The sequence below is a fragment of the Ictalurus furcatus genome, chromosome 17 (genome assembly GCF_023375685.1).
Source record: "Ictalurus furcatus strain D&B chromosome 17, Billie_1.0, whole genome shotgun sequence".
In the NCBI taxonomy this organism is placed as follows: Eukaryota; Metazoa; Chordata; class Actinopteri; order Siluriformes; family Ictaluridae; genus Ictalurus; species Ictalurus furcatus.
This window is the reverse complement of record NC_071271.1, coordinates 26,438,853-26,450,807: the sequence shown is the minus strand read 5'-3', so window position 1 is coordinate 26,450,807 and position 11,955 is coordinate 26,438,853. Positions and strand designations below refer to the sequence as shown.

Below are 11,955 nucleotides of genomic sequence, written 5' to 3'. Positions count from 1 at the left end.
TTTCTGCTGCGGAAAAGAAAAGAAACGCGAACTGGGCGGAATTAGTTAAAGATCAGAGCTGTGTGTGTGTGTGTGAGTGTGTGTGTGTGTGTGTGTGGGAGAGAGAGAGAGAGAGAGAGAGAGAGAGAGAGAGAGAGCACTTATACCGCGGGTCTGTAAGAGAATAATTTCATAAATATGTTTGTTATTAATTCTCTGGCTGCGGGAAAGTTCGCACACTTCCTCTGATAGTAAACTCCAGTCAGTGATCTTCACTGCTGTAGCTGAAGCCCCACATACAGAGCCCTGGGCTGGTGTAAGGGTGGGCCCCAGGGTGGGCACAAGAAGCCACAGACTCCAGGCTGGGCAGTGAGAGACCCTGGTTAGGAAGAATAATCCACAAACTGGCTAAAGTCCAGAGTCAGGAAGAAAAAGAAACACCTAAATTGGGCAAAAGAAGCCCGAGAACGGACAGAAGAAGTCCTAATCTGGACATGAGATGTCTGAGTGAAGGGGTAGAAGAAGCCCCTGGTTGGGCAAAATAAGCCTCAAGTTGGGTAAAACACCAGATTGGACAGAACAAATTCCCAGCAGGGCATAATGAACCCCAGGATGGACAGAATAAATCCTAATCTGGACATCAGACATGCCAGGTTGGACACAAGAAGTCCCATGTTATATAGAAGAAGTTCCAAGTCGGGCAAAAGAATCTCCTGCTTTGGTAAGAAGCTTGAGGTTGGACAGAGGAAGCTTCAGGTTGGAAAATAGAACCTGCAGTTTGGGAAAAGCCTAGGCTCGGGTAAAAGAAGCCCAGAGGCATACGGACAGTCGACTTCGGAGAGTCTTGTCTCTGGCATCACGGTGTGTGTCCTCAGAGAACACACTTCTGTGATGGATCCGGGTTTGGCCCCGTGACCCGCTGCATCTTTGGAGAGCTGCCGCTTGATAAGGGTCAGAGGTCAGAGGTCAGGTCAGGCATGCAGTGTTGTCAGGAAACAGAGCGTGTGGTGAATTCAGCATGAATCTCAGCTGCTCTCAGCCCTCACACACACACACACACACACACACACACACGGCCTTGCCTATTGTAGTATACTCTATTATGTGGTATTATTTTAATGCACTCTATAGTGCAGTAGCGTGCGGTTTGAGACGCAGCCGCTGTTCCTCGTTAATCCGACGCTGCAGCTGTTGGTTTAACGAGAAGTCTGGCTGCTGAGTCGGATCTTCCTCCTTCTCCTTTTGCCTTTTAACTCTGCTGGAGTGTGAGTCACAACATGACTGCATGCATAGCTCTGTACATCTTAAATGTATGTATATATATATTTACCTTTTTTCTTTCCAGGGCTGTGATGATCACAGTTTCCAAAAACACAGGAAAGTGTGAAAATGGCTATAATGTCCAGGAGAAATGAGTTATAGTCTGTAGCTGGGATCCGAAGCCACTGAGATGCACATGTGTACATAGTAATGTAGTGTGCACTAAACATTGGAGAAAAGATGCAGTAAATTCAAGGTAAATCAAAACGAGTGAATCAGAGACTCCAGAGAATCGTGGAGTAAAGGAGTGAATCAGCGAGTTAACGATTGTTTCATGGAATAAATCGAGGTAAATGAAAAGGAATGAATCATAAAGCTAGTGAGTCATGGAGTTAATGAGTTAATCCTTGACAAAATGAGTGAATCGGAGACTCGATTGAATCATAGACTAAACGAGTGAATTAGAGATTAAAACTTCAAGTAACAAGTGAGTTATGGAGTCAATGAATAAATGAAGGAATTAGTGTCTTAACACATGAATCAGCATCTTAAGGTGGGAATCCATGTGTGAACGAGTGAATCGGTGTCTTAGTGAGTGAATCAGTGACTTAATGACTGAATCAGTGACTTAACGAATGAATCCGTGTATTAACGAATGAATCAGTGTATTAACAAGTGAATCAATGTCTTAAGGAGTGAATCTGTGTTTTAACGAGTGAATCAGTCTCTTAAGGAGTGAATCAGTGTCTTAAGGAGTGAATCAGTGTCTTAACGAGTGAATCAGTTTATTAACGAGTGAATCAGTGTCTTAAGGAGTGAATCTGTGTCTTAAGGAGTGAATCAGTCTCATAATGAGTGTCAATGTCTTAACGAGTGAATCAGTGTCTTAAGGAGTGAAGCATCATCTTACTATTGAATGAATCACTGTCTTAATGAACAAATCAGCAATTTCATAACGAGTGAATCAGCAGTTTAATAAGTGATTTAATGCCTTAACCAGTGAATCAGATAATCAGGCTGCGCAGGTGTTTATTATTCTGTTTTCGAGTCACTCTACCTCACATCATTAAGACTTTGACGGAAATTAACAGAATTTATTTAGAGATTAATTTCTATTCCTCACTGACCTTTTACTGCGTAGTGAGAGTAAAATCTGCTGTTCTGGAATCTGTTTATCATCCGAAGCCCTTTAAATTTCATTTTGCCAGAGTGTGTGCAGTTCTAGGATGGATTGAGCTCTGTGTGTGTATATGTGTGTGTGTGTGTGTGTGTGTGTGTGTGTGTGTGTAAAATTTAATTAAAACCTGAGCATCACCATGGTAACTGTCTGTCTAATCTGCCATATTGGATATCTGCATGGTAACTGAACTTCAGTATTATTAAAATAAAATACAAACACAAACACAGACTCAGGTCCATAAGTATTTGGACAGGGACACAGTTGCCATCATTTTGCATCTGTACACCACCATTTGAAATTAAGCAGTCAAGATGTGATTGAAGTGAAGACTTTAATTCAAGGGGTTTAACAAAAATACAGTTTGGTACATTCTTAAAAAGAAGGAATGCACTGGCGAGCTCAACAACACCAAAAGGCCTGGAAGACCAGGGAACACAACTAAAGAGGATGATCACAGAATTCTTTCCTTGGTGAAGAAAAACCTCTTCACAACAACTAGCCAAGTCAAGAAGACTCTGGAGGAGGTGAGAGTTTCATTGTCAAAGTCTACAATCAAGAGACGCCTTCATGAATGTCAATACAGACGGTTTACCTCAAGATGCAAACCAGTGGTAACACTCAAGAACAGAAAGGCCAGATTCGACTTTGCTAAAAAAAACCCCAAAAAACCCTAAATAAAAGCCTGACCAGTTCTGATGCAAGATGAACTTGTACCAGAATGATGGGAAGAGAAGAGAATGGAAAAGGAAAGGAAGGGCTCATGATCCAAAGTATACCACTTCATCTGTCAGACATGGTGGAGGTAGTGTTATGGCATGGGCGTGTACGGCTGCAAATGGAACTGAGTCACTGGTGTTTACTGATGATGTGACTGCTGACAGAAGGAGCAGGATGAATTCTGAAGTGTATAGAGCTATACTTTCTGCTCAGATTCAGTCAAATGCTGTAAAACCGACAGGACGGCGCTTTACAGTACAGATGGATAACGACCCAAAACGTACCGCCAAAGCAACCCAAGAACTTTTTAAGACAAAGAAATGAAATGTTCTTAAATGTCTGATGACCTCAACCCAATTAAGCTGCTTTTCACTTACTGAAGACAAAACTGAAGGCAGAAAGACCCACAAACCAGCAGCAACTGAAAGCAGCTGCAGTAAAGACCCGGTAAAGCGTTTCGAGGGAGGAAACCCAGCATTTGGTGATGTCCATGGGCTCCAGGCTTCAGGCGGTCATTAACTGTAAAGGATTTGCATCTAAGTAGTAAAAACATTCAATATATTTATGATTGTTAGTTTGTCCAATTACTTTTGAGCCTGTGAAAATGGAGGCTGTAATTCTTAAACGGTTAATACAGTGTTCTTCTTAAACCCCTTGAATTAAAGCTGAAAGTCTACACTTCAATCACATCTTGATTGCTTCATTTCAAATCCACTGTGGTGGTGTACAGAGACAATATTGTCACTGTCCAAATACTTATGGACCCACATGCCTGAGAGCTGTACAGTGTGTTCTGATTGGGTGAGAGCAGTGTGGTGTGTTCTGATTGGCTGAGAGAATAGTAATGGCTTAATATATGGCAGAAACATTTTATTGTGATGTGATATAGCTAAAGTGCTCAGATGCTATTTTTAGCATCTAAAATTGTTTTGATATAAACTTGTTAAACCCCCACATTTCCTTTGAGTAGGGTTATTTGAGTACGCTTGCTCTGTAAGGAAACTTTCATTTTTATTCTAAGGCCTTATATAGAAATAAAGACACGGTTCCTTTGCTTTTTCTCTCCCGGTTCCTGCACGTCTGCCTGATAAAGTCAGCGGTTCTGTGATGACTGAGCTTTTAGTGATCCGTCATCACGTTCTCCGCTGTGTTTACACAGATCTGGGCGTTCAGAGCTTCAGTGCTGTGGATAGAGTTACATGTTTGAAGAGAAAACTTGAACAAAAAGAAAAGCGTTGGTGGTTTTATTTGATGTTTTGCAAATGATGTCATCGTTTCAGCTCAGGGCAGTCTGTGACATTAATCTGTTAACAAGCAGGATACAGTTACACTCCATCACTTAGCACTAATACATTAACAATACAGTGTGTTCTGATTGGCTAAGAGAAGAATAGTGTGTTCTGATTGGCTGAGAGCAGTACAGTGTGCTCTGATTGGCTGAGAGACGTATGGTGTGTTCTGATTGGCTGAGAGAAGTGCAGTGTGTTCTGATTGGCTGAGAGAAGTACGTGTGTTCTGATTGGCTGAGAGAAGTATAGTATGTTCTGATTGGCTGAGAGACGTATGGTGTGTTCTGATTGGCTGAGAGAAGTGCAGTATGTTCTGATTGGCTGAGAGAAATATGGTGCATTCTGTTTGGCTGTGAGAAGTATGGTGTGTTTTGATTGGCTTAGAGCAGTTACTGAGGTGGAAATAGGGACAGATAGCCCAGTTGGATCCAGGCTTGTTTTTCATTGGGGTGAGCTGCTGTTTTTAGATCTAATGGCGCAGAACCAGATGCTAGACGAGTATTTACAAGGTGAAAAGTAGGTGCTGCAATATCCTACTGGCATGGTCATGTGTTAGATTTCTTGGATAACTCTGTAGGGAATGATGGAGAGAGGCTTCATGATGAAAAATATGGACTGGAGATGAAAGGCAATGGAAAAAGTTTGCAGATCGAGTCAATTTTATTAAAATAAAAATGTAGAAATGAGTCACAGCTCATCAGATCCCGAGAGAGCAGAGCGGGGGGTTCATTCCCTAATGACAGGGACAAGAGTTTCGGTTCCACACGTGTAATATTGATAACAGGAGAAAAGCAGACGGAGTATTAAGTGCAGAAATGTTGGCAGAACACAAAAAAAATGTTCTCAGTCTTCGGAGTTGAACCCTGCCGGTCTGAACCTGTGGTTTGATTTGACGAGAACACAAACCCGAGAATGTAAGTAAGGATTAAAACACGAAGTGGAGTTATTTTTAGCACCCCAAAGATGATTATTTTCCGATAACAGCATGTCCCCAAGTGTTAGATTCCTCTTAGACCACAGACATGTTCTCTCTTATATTATAGCAGTTATAAACAGTCGTTCCCTCACCAGCTTCTGTTTTTTCTCTCAAAACAACGCATCTTGTCATGTTACCAAAGCAATCGCAAAAGAAGCGTAAACTCCTCTGTCCTGAAGATGTCGAAAAAAGCTTAAAGTTACAGCTTTACCTCTGACTGTTCAGTCTTAAAAATAAACGGTCTTCAATGGTTCTTTACAGCACCATAAATTCTGCAAAGAACTTTCTTCTTCTCAAGAACCATTTTTCATTGTATGTGAAACTGTATGGTTCTTTGGAAATAAAAGAATTTCTTTACGTTTCATTACACGTTCTTCAGAGCAGTGTATGGGTTCTTCAAGGTATCATCCCTTAACAGGTTAAAGTCAACCCATTAAGGTTCTTTGTGGGACTGAAAAAGGTTCTCCTGGTTTCACTCTTAAGAACCCTTCTTTGGTTTCTTGAAGCACTTACTAAGGGATTTTTTTTTAGAGAACTTATGATAACATGGTTCCTTGTGGCGCTGCTGTGAAGAACCATTTCTAGGCTTCTCTAAAGAACTTGAGAGTAAACTTTATTTTTAAGAGTGTTACAAAGCACTGACACTGGAGACTCCTTCCATGTTAATAAACATACTAACTTGAGGAAAACTTCACCAATATCAATGATTTTTTTTAAAAGTCTGTTTATTATTACTGCAGTGTCCACTGTGAACGAGCTGTTGCTATAGAAACGATAGCGTATTAGAATATAACGAGCGCAGTGATTATAAATAAACCTGTGATTTGCAGCTGTGCTACTGTCAGAGCTGCTTTTATAGAAAATTATCCAACACCTTCTGACCAATCACAATCCAGAACTCAACAGTTTACAAACTGACATCAACACTAGTACTCTGATGTGGTTTTCAGGGTTGCCTTATAACCACAATTAACCTCCAGCTGTTTCTTTTTACTAACACTTACTTTTCCAGCCTTTTGTTTCCCCGTCCCAACTTTTTTGAGACGTGTTGCGGCCATCAGATTCAAAATGACCTTATTTTTCCCTTAAAACGGTACATTTCCTCAGTTTAGACATTTGATATGTTTTCTATGCTCTATTGTGAATAACACACGGGTTTATGAGATTTGCAAACCGTTGCGTTCTGTTTTTATTTACATTTTACACAGTGTCCCAACTTTTTTGGAATTGGGGTTGTATAAAAGATTCATCATGTTTTTATTCCTTTCATGTTCTTCCTGTGCTCTCACTGCTTCTGCTCTGTGGTGCATGTTGACCTCTGACCTCTGGCCCCCCAAGCCTTGAACAGTACAGGGGGAAGAGACGCTAATAGACTGTGCAGCGAGTGGCACATTTTTTCACCGCCTCAGTCACAGAGAGACATTCTTCCTGTGCCAAATTCCCTCAGCGGGGAAAAAAAGAAAGAGGAAAAAATGAAGGGGAAAAAAAGAAAGAGAGAGAGAGAGGGGTCTTTGTGTAGCTTTAGTCGTGTGGTTTTTTTTTTTATTGTTGCCGTGTGAATAAAGAGAGCAGAGACTATGTGTTTATTCCTGATTTACAGTGGAAGTAAATGAACCCAACATGCTGTGGGCAATTGGCAAAATTACTGCTGCCCTTTGAGAGAATTGTGGGGAAAACCACGAAAAAAGACAAGCACTTGTCTTGTTTGGGGAAAAAAAATATGGTTAAAATACAAGGGTAAAACTACACAGTGTTTCTGCATGTTTAAATGATGCGCCTATGCTTTCACTTATTTTCACAAAGGGTGCCAATAATTATGGAGGTGACTGGATGCGTGTCATGATGTGTGTTAAATGTACTGCTATTTGAAAAACAAAGCAAAGTAGAAATATTGCAAAGCTAAGGAGAAAAATGACTAGCTACATTAAAAGCTAGCATTGCTAATCATTTTGTTCGTCTTAGTATTCATTCATGTGCTCGACACCATAAAGCGCCAACACTGCTAATAATTAATTATGTAAAAAAATGTATTTTAAACTATCTCCAGGTAATAACTGTGACAAACCCATGCTAGTGTAAGAGATTTCACCCGGATTTTATGCTAACGTTGACTTTTGTGAACTGTAAGAGTGGTGAATTCTTTAAACAGAGGGTGCCAATAATTATGGACCTGACCATATGTGTTGTGGTGTGTGTTAAATGCTAGAATTGCTAATAAGAAAATAAATTATTAAGAAGTTTACCATTTAAAAAATAAAGCTAAGCAGAAATATTGCTTATTCTGATCCTTATTCCTGTTACCTTCCAGTCCTGACTAGCCGTGCTAAAAGCTAGCATTGCTAAACATCTACACAATTTCACCATTTCATTTTTTTTGTTCCCATTAGCATTCATTCAATGTCAGACACCCAAAAAGCTGATTATAAATGATGATCATGTATATTTGTAACCATTGCACAACCCTGTGTGTGTGTGTGTGTGTGTATTTGTTTTCCTGCGTTGCCATCTTAGCAGAACACAATGAGCGCTAGGCGCTAAACTGTTTAGCACATAGAGGGCTTTTTTCCTTTCCAAAACATGACCTTTCCCTCCTCCCTCGCTCTCTCGCTCCCTCCCTACTGAGTGCACGAGTCCTCCTGCGCTAACACATGCTAACACACAAGCTAGTACAAGCTCACACACCCATTTTAATTCAGTCGAGGCACACACCCTGTGTGTGTGTGTGTGTGTGTGTGTGTGTGTGTGTGTGTGTGTGTGTGTGAGGGCCGAGAGATTCTGAGATTCTTCACGCTGAATTTAACACACACTCTGTTTCATTTCAAGGCTGCCTGCCTCAGGCCTGACACGACCTCTGACCTCTGACCCTTGTCAAGCAGCGCTCCAAAGAGGCAGTGGGTCACAGGGTCAAACACAGAAATGTTCACATTTAATATCACTACCTGTCTGTCTGTCTGTCTGTCTGTCTGTATATCTATATATCTATCTATCTATCCATCCAGCAATCTCTGTCTGTGTCTCTATCTGTCTGTCTTTGTTTCTGTCTCTCTGTCTGTCTTTGTATCTGTGTCTCTGTCTGTCTTTGTATCTGTGTCTCTGTCTGTCTTTGTATCTGTCTGTCTGTCTTTGTATCTGTCTGTCTTTTCTCTGATGATTTCCTGCAGCGTTTATTCTTTTGAATAGAAAAGGAAAGATGAAGAGGATGTTTACATTTACTCAGAAGGAAAAAAAAGCTTTTCACACGCACACACACACACACATGCACACATGCACACACACACACATGCACACACACACACGCACACACAGTCAGAAACATTACACTGGAACCCATCGTGCTGCGACACGCTGTGAGCACAGTGAAGGAGAGTGATTTTACTGAGTGACGTCATCATGATGGAGTGACAGGAAAAAACGTGCAACATGGCCGCTTCACATCAGTGTGTGTGTGTGTGGGTGTAAGTGTGGGTGTGTGTAGGTCCAACATGGCCACCTCACGTTAGTGTGTTTGTATTATTATTCCTCTGCTGCTTTACAAAACTAATATAATGATGCACTTCCTTCAGTCTGTCTCTAACTAGTTACCATGGCTACAAACACACTTCACTCTGAATGGAAAAGGAAGGGTGTGTGTGTGTGTGTGTGTGTGTGTGTGTGTGTGTGTGTGTGTTCTCTCTGGTGTATTTCAGTTACCTGGTTTTGTGTGAATGCTGAATGTCTCTGTGTATAAAGAATAAATAAACAAACAGACGAGGCTCCAGACGACGGAGATAAAAGAGTTTCGTCTGCGATTCCGTCTCCGTGTTAAATTACTCGTTTATCAACACGTACGAAGGAAATGTACATTAAATTATTCGTGATGGTTCGTACACATAAAACACGTCAAGCCTACACTCTAGCTCAATTTAAAATCCAAAATCTGAGAAGAGTCGTTATTGCGCAGTTGTGTGTCGTGTGTTGTGTGTGTGCCGTGTCATAATCATGAATTTTGAATGATATTTGAACGCAATAGAAAGACCAGGTATGTACGGTAATGAGTGGGCGGAGCTAAAGCGGCAATGATGAAAACCAGGAAGTTTTCAGGAACAACCTGTTCTGTTGTGTTTGGGGTTTTTTGGTCTGTGTTTAAGGTCAATCTATATTTAAAGGTCGTATTAAGAGACTTTAATGTGATGTAGTTTGTTTAAAAGGAGGATAAAATGGGTGATAAAGTCTCTGTGAAGCGCCTTGAAACACACAGCGTTATCTGAAACAGGAAGTCATGGCAGGACATATTGAGTGGCTCCTCCCACTTTTTAAATAACCAGTAGTGTTTACTTTACCTCACAACCGGGAAATTACAAATGTTGTGGTCGTGGCAGTTCAGTTCCTAGAGAGCGTTCGATTGGACAGGAACTCTGACGAGACGCTGAAGTGCAGAGTGATGTCATCGAGATCGTCGATCCGTCCTGGCGGTAGAGAGAGACTGTAAATTCTCAACGCGTAGATCTTCTAAATGTGAATTTTGTCGTTGTTTTGAAGCACACGAGCTAATAGGTAACCTCAAGACAGACTTGTTCAAACTAAAAGCCACAAAGCTTCAAGTTTGAGTTCATGTGGACTTTAAAAGAGATTTTTTTTGCTGTAAGTGTTTCGCGTTCTTTTAGCCAAATCTACGACAAAAATAAATCTGGCTGTGGAATGCGTAGGCCTGAAAACGTCCTCATAAAACCTCATGAAATATGGCAGTGGAAAACGTTTACTACGTGCGTGTGGAAATCATCGTAGAACACGGATTTTTTTTCCTTTCAAAAGCAAAGCACTGCAACCCAAAACGCACTGCAGGTTTGATTCAGTTCACGCAGTTGAGTCGATTCAGAGTCGAATCATTTTTGCAGTGAGAAAGCGATTCAAGTCTGTAAGGGTTTGTTTTGACCTTTTCTTTCATCGCCATATTTCTGACCAATAAATGAAATTTCTTAGCCGTTTATAAATTATTATTATTTTTTAAAATTGATTCAAGCCGAACTAAATAACAAGCTAACCAAAAGAATCACTTTCTCTCTGATTCACACTCGACAAGCGGATTAATAGCTCGGAAAACACCCTGTACCGTTCCCTCAATTCACTGTATTTGTGAGTGTATAAGTTTGATTATACTTGTTCATTAAAATTGGAAAAGTCTAAATCAAATATCTTTAAAGATAAACGTGTGAATCTGGTCACTTGGGCAGTTTAACACCGTTTTTGCACGTCATTGAAACCGGCGCGTGGGGATTGAAAGCTTGTCAGGTTTAGTGAACTGTCTAGAAGTGTAAATATGTAAAGAGCGATCAGTGTGTGTGTGTGTGTGTGTGTGTGTGTGTGTTTAATGACCTGTTCATTTAATTAAAGTGATTAGAGTGAGTGTTTTGATAGATTATAATTACACCACAGCATTAGAACGAGTGTAATTATGGAATATGATGTACAGAGGATGTGTATAGTTAAAACTAATGCCCTGGAGCTGTGTGTGTATGTATGTGTGTGTGTGTGTGTGTGTGTGTGTGTGTGTGTGTGTGTGATAATTATCCGACATCTAGCGTTTTGAAATTGGCTGTGTTCCAAATACCATTATATTCCTACACAGTACACACTACACACTACATCGTGCACTACGGATCATGTTACACCACAGAGTGTTATTTCTGACCCATGTGCTCTGTATAGATTAGCGACGGACAGTGGGAGAGAAGAGAACTACGTAGTGCGCACTACTTAGCACATGAGGGGTTCACTGGGTGTTTACCTGTGAGAAGCCGCTGACTCGGTAGAAGCGTGTATTTAGGAAGGGTGTAACAGTGTGTGTGTGTGTGTGTGTGTGCGTCTACTGTAAATCCTCCTAAGAGACATGAGCAACAATTGCACACACACACACACATACACACACACACACACACACACACATTGTTATCTGGAGCTGAGTGTTGTGGGGAATGTAGCGTGATTACAGACTTTCACTGTTGAAATGCTAACAGTAAGAGGACGCTCGGCTCCGACGTTCTCCTCTGAGAATTGACTAGAACCTCACACCAGGTTCAGTTCAGTGAGGTTCCTCGGTTCTTTATAAAAAAAAATGAGGAGAACACTCAGGTGAAGGCAGTAAAGTCTTTCTCTTACAGTGGAATATAATGAAATGGGAACGTATCTCAGTGGGCTGGACTTCATATTCATAGATGGAAATGTCAGACTCTTTGAGTCCATATATGGAAACTGAGGCCCTGAGTGGGTGTGTCATCTCAATAGATATGGGAGAGACTCGCTAAGTGGGCGTGTTTTTGAGTACATAGATGGAAATCAGTGAATATCTGAGTAGGTGTGTCATTGGTTCCATATAGAACTGCAGGCAACTTTGTGTGGGCGTGGTTTTAAGATCAAGATCGGAATGTGGGTGTGTCCTTGAGTCCATCAATATATGGGAATAAGAGGGGCCATGAGTGGACATGTATATGAATCCATATATGCACATGGGAGTTTATCTAAGTGGGCATAAATAGGAATGTGGGCGTGTCTTTGAGTCCATATATAGAAATGAGAAA

General features: G+C 41.0%; 1 protein-coding gene across 1 annotated transcript in view; it reads left to right on the top strand.

Moving 5' to 3' along the window:
- Window positions 1-11,955, top strand: part of ppp2r3a (protein phosphatase 2, regulatory subunit B'', alpha) — a 55,638-nt gene that overhangs the window by 369 nt on the left and 43,314 nt on the right. The gene's annotated exons all lie outside the window — the stretch shown is intronic.